Source organism: Herpailurus yagouaroundi, unplaced genomic scaffold (assembly GCF_014898765.1).
Source record: "Herpailurus yagouaroundi ecotype Mexico unplaced genomic scaffold, PumYag 428, whole genome shotgun sequence".
NCBI classification, from domain to species: domain Eukaryota; kingdom Metazoa; phylum Chordata; class Mammalia; order Carnivora; family Felidae; genus Herpailurus; species Herpailurus yagouaroundi.
In genome coordinates this window covers 5,848,863-5,853,615 of record NW_024412645.1, presented here as the reverse complement: position 1 = coordinate 5,853,615, position 4,753 = coordinate 5,848,863, and positions in this window count along the sequence as shown.

Genomic DNA, 4,753 nt, shown 5'->3' with positions numbered 1-4,753 from the left:
TCCCCCTCCCCCCCAGGGGATTTTCACTGGAGAGCCTGGCTTTCTCTGCCTTACTCTCTCCTTCTGCAAATCTTTCTGTTTTAGGCAAAGGGATTTATCTCTGGCGACCATAAGGATTAACTGCGTACTGTCTGCATATTGTCTGATAACGGTAAAACCGAACCCCACAAGATGTTATGTTTATTGAGGGGCGTCCGTATTCTTCACCGTGCAAGGGGATTCGCTGTAGGATTACATAGATCCAGAGAACTTTAGAATTTGATGGGACCTTGGGCACCAGCTCATTCAATCCCTTTACTAGGCAGGGGTGGGCGGTGAGATTTAAACGGTGTAAGAGGCTTGCTTCCAGCTACTCAGCAATGCCAGAGTCAGGGGCGGTGGGGACGGGGGGGGGGGGGGGTCGTCACATTCAGCATGACTTCTTGTGTCCCAGGACCGGGCTCTTCCCATCAGGCCTTGCATGATATAGAGAAACTCCCAACAGTGAGGAGGATAAAATCAGTGACAATATTTTTTCGAGTGCTTTCTATGTGTCAGATGGTGTCCGAAGTGCTTTTCATGGGCTATAACATTGGTCTCCCAGCAATGCCATGAATACCAGTGAGAGAGTGCTGAGGCAGAGAGAGATTAAGCGATTCGTCTAAGGTCACACAGCTCAGAAGTACTGGCACGGGGGTTCCAATCCAGGCTACCTGGCTCCTGAGCCCACGTGCTGAACCACAACACTCTAAGGCTTCTCTTTAGACTCCCTGACCCGGAGCCCTGGCAGAGAGATGAGTTTCCACCTATTTATTTATTTATTTATTTATTTATTTATTTATTTATTTTAATGCTTATTTTTGAGAGAGAGCAGGGGAGGCGCAGAGAGAAAGGGAGACACAGAATCCAAAGCAGGCTCCGGGCTCTGAGCTGTCAGCACAGAGCCTGATGCGGGGACCAAACTCGCGAACCGTGAGATCGTGACCTGAACCGAAGTTGGAGGTTTAACTGACTGAGCCACCCAGGCGCCCCTCCATCGACATATTTAGAGGAAGGTACTTCTGTAGTGAACATAATTTCAGTGCCACGCAAACCAAAGCTTGATATCAGGTCTCCCGACAGATCTTTTAAAGTACTGGGTGGTTAGGCATAGGGCCGCCATTCAAGTTTGTAAAGCTTTGCTGATAGAATAAACGCAGGTCGTATGACGCACACATGGAAAGAAGTGGGATTGTGATGAAGGTTACAGGTGAAATGGGGTCACCATCCTAACACGATTGAAAGAAATCGTGTTAATTAAGTCATGAAAGTGTGTTACACCATCCTGCTAGAGATGTCTGCAGACTTCACAGAGTGAGAAGTTTGGAAATGAACCCACTCAAATGCCAATCATGCGTATTGCTTTTGGGGTAGCAAAATTATCTTGGTGTTGCAAAAAAAAAAACGATCATGTCACTTACAAAACACGTGCTTGCAAAACAATCATGTCACTCTTAGCAGTGATTGAATGAAAGATGGTGATATTAATAAATTAAGGCCAGGCATGTTCTGCTGGTCTCCGACATCAGCTCATCTGAATCTTAGACTTGACTTTTTTCCTGTGGGCTTGATTAATTTCCTGGAATATCCCTCACTTCACTGCCCCGCCCTCCCGGCCCGGTCCTCTATAGTCTGGAGATTTTCACTGTGGGTAGGCAGCCCCAGCTAAGCCCAGAATCTAAAACAAAAAAGACGAGTTAGCTCTCTAGTTAACTTCTTCCTTTCAAGTGGCCAGCATAATTAACCCTGGAGAGTATGAACTTTAATGTATCCATCTCAGCTACGGTTTCCCAGAATCCTGGAAACTCATAGAAAAGAGAACATTACGAACCTTGTAGGAACTCAGCAGTTTCATCTATTATCACAGGCAGTGGGAGCCCAAAGCTATTTAAATCATCAGGGGGAAGGGCAGGGTGGGACCGTAATTATTCGCAAGGGGCATGATTGGCCCAGTGCAAACGGACTGTCATTTTTGTCTGTGCATAGTAATGATTACAGGCTGGCCATGGTGTTTAGCAACAGGATCTAGCGGGTCACTTAGGACAACTTCATCACTGTCATTAGCGCCTCTTGCTTGCAGTGAACACAAAAAGCTGTTCAACGTGAAGAGAGTCAAGGGAAAGAAAGAGAGGAGGGGGTGGAAAAAGCCAAGGAGAGAGCCAGGGAAGCAAGGTTCGCACACTATTAATACCAAGGAAAAATACCCCTGGGTGCTCCAGTCAGCTGACTTCAATGGTGAAGCGGCCTCAGTTAGGGGACCCAATTTTGGACTCCCTGCTCTTTCTCCTAGAAGAGTAATTGCTTATGTTTATGGAGGCTAATCATTTATGCCAATGTTCGTTCCTAGAAAAGCCCCAGGGGGATGTTATTTTTGGTAAAGGGTCTTCCTGCTTCAAGTGTAGTGACTGAATAACTAGTTTCAGTATCTCCTCTCGCATGCCAGGGTAAAATGAAACAAAATAAATAGAGGAAGTGCAGTGACCTTTGTTGGGGACCTACTGGATGCCAGGCAAGGTGGCATTTTACGTGTATCATCTCCTGTGTCTTCTCAATAACCCTGGGGGCTGTGGCTTGATGAGATCCATAAAGGACAGAGAGGTAGAAGGTTGTCCCTGAAATCACCCGGCCAGTGAGAGCCAAGCAGGGATTTGAATTCAGGTGTCTCTTGTTCCAAGTTTATTACATTACGTCAAATACACACACACACACACACACGCATGCACATAAACCAACCCCCTCCCCCGCCAAACGAAACAAGCACGACCACCAAAATTCTAAACTGACGTCAGAGGCGAGGTTAAAAATCTCCCCCCCTTGCAAGATCATGAAAAAGTAGGCAAGAAGTATGTATTTCAGGATCTGATCCTGTGAAAGCTTGAATGATCAAAAGTCATATTGAAAGAAATCGTGTTAATTAAGTCATGAAAGTGTGTTACGCTTTTTTGGGGGGAACTTACCCCCTCCTCCTGGGGTGACCTTTGACAAGACATTCTGTGTTCCCGTTTTTAGGGAAAAGAAAAAAAGTGGGTAGAAGATGAAAGTTTGATATTTGGATCACGCAAATCTTTGTCTCATTCGTGTATTTTGCTTGTGCTGCCTTTCTGCTGCCCGACCAAGTTCCTTTGACTCATGTTCCGACTCCTTACGTCCTTCTTATCCTTTTCTGGACAACTTTACCAAGATCGTGCCTTAGATCTTGAGAAATATCTGGTAAAACTGGCCAATTGGGATGGCAGGCATAACTGGGAAACAGATGGGGGGGGTGTGGTAAGAAAGGGAGGGAGAGAACAAAAGAGGGTAGCCGTTCTCAAGACACCCAGAGGCTGCCTCTGCTGTGACATTACATTTAATGCCGAAAACTTGACCGGAGCCATTTCTGGTGAGCTCTGTTAAACCCTGTAAGCTATTGGCAGGACGCTTACTCACTTTGTACTGAGTCCGGGCTCCTGGTGCAGTGTGACCAATGGGCATGAATTCAGGGGGATTGAAAAAAATTAATTCCCAGGGACGCCTGGGTGGCTCAGTCTGTTGAGCACCAACTCTTGATTTCGGCTCAGGTCACCGTCTCCCGGTCCTTGGGTCGGAGCCGTTCATTGGGCTCCGCACTGACAGCACGGAGCCCGCTTGGGATTCTCTTTCTCCCTTCCTCTCTGTCCCTCGTTCTCTCTCTCTCTCTCAAAATAAACAAATAACCTTAAAAAAAAAATTCCCAGCTCAGGTCATCTTGGGACTTCCTGGGTGTCCCTTACCACCACTCCAGCCAGAGTACCAAGTGGGTTCTAAAGGGGACTTGTGTGTACCGCCGGGGGGGGGGGGGGTAAGAAGCAAATGAAAACCTCAGGCAGGGGTTGGGTGGTGGTGAACAGACGCTGAGACCAAGACCGAGGATCAGGAAGCTGGAAAGTCCCTCCTGCTTTGGTGTCTGGGTTCTCGCTTTTCCACTTCCCTAAATCACCCTGGGGGTGGGCCCCTGCGCACAGTGGGTGCCCCCTGATTCTCTCTTTAACTGATGGCAAAACCACAAGAGCCGGACTCCTTAGTTCTCGTTCTCAGCGATCAGGTTAACATCCAACCTCCAACCTCTCACCTGAGTGCAAGGGAGCTGTGACCACCTTGACCAGAGAGAGTGCTCCTCCATCAGGGGGCTCCCCTCCCTAAGGGCAGCTCCCGTGGGAGCGCTCACCCCACTTCGCCCCGGCTTAGCATGAGAGAAGCAACTTTCTCCAGCTTTTAGGGTTTTCCTGGCTGAATTCACAAGCGAGGATGTTTGGAGTCAGGGGCGAGGCTTGGGGGGGGGGGGTGGTGCCAGCCGGCTGGGTGCTGTTCGAGGGTAGCCCGGAACCAAGGCTTCGGCAGCCCCTGCGGGGACAGGTGGGGCACGCGCTTTTCTGGGGCCACCCCAGGCCTCCCGCAGGAATGCTGACTGGCACTGTCCGGTTTGAGAAGTAGCGTTGTCTACGGCCCGGGAGAGCTCCCCACCGCTTCTTGGGTGGTGGGCGTCGGGTCCAGGGCATCCCCGGCTGGCAGGGGTCCGGAGGAGAGGGGGCGTGAGCGCGCCTGCAGCGGGAGGCGGGAAGTGGGGAGGAGGAGGAGGGAAAAAAGGAGGGGGAGGAGGAGGAGAGGAAGTCCCCCGTGGCCACCCCGAAGGGAGGGCGGGACGGTGCCCGCGGGCACTCGGTCAGGAGACGAGGGCTGGGCCGGCAGGGCAGCTACGCCGGCCAACCGAGGGACTACG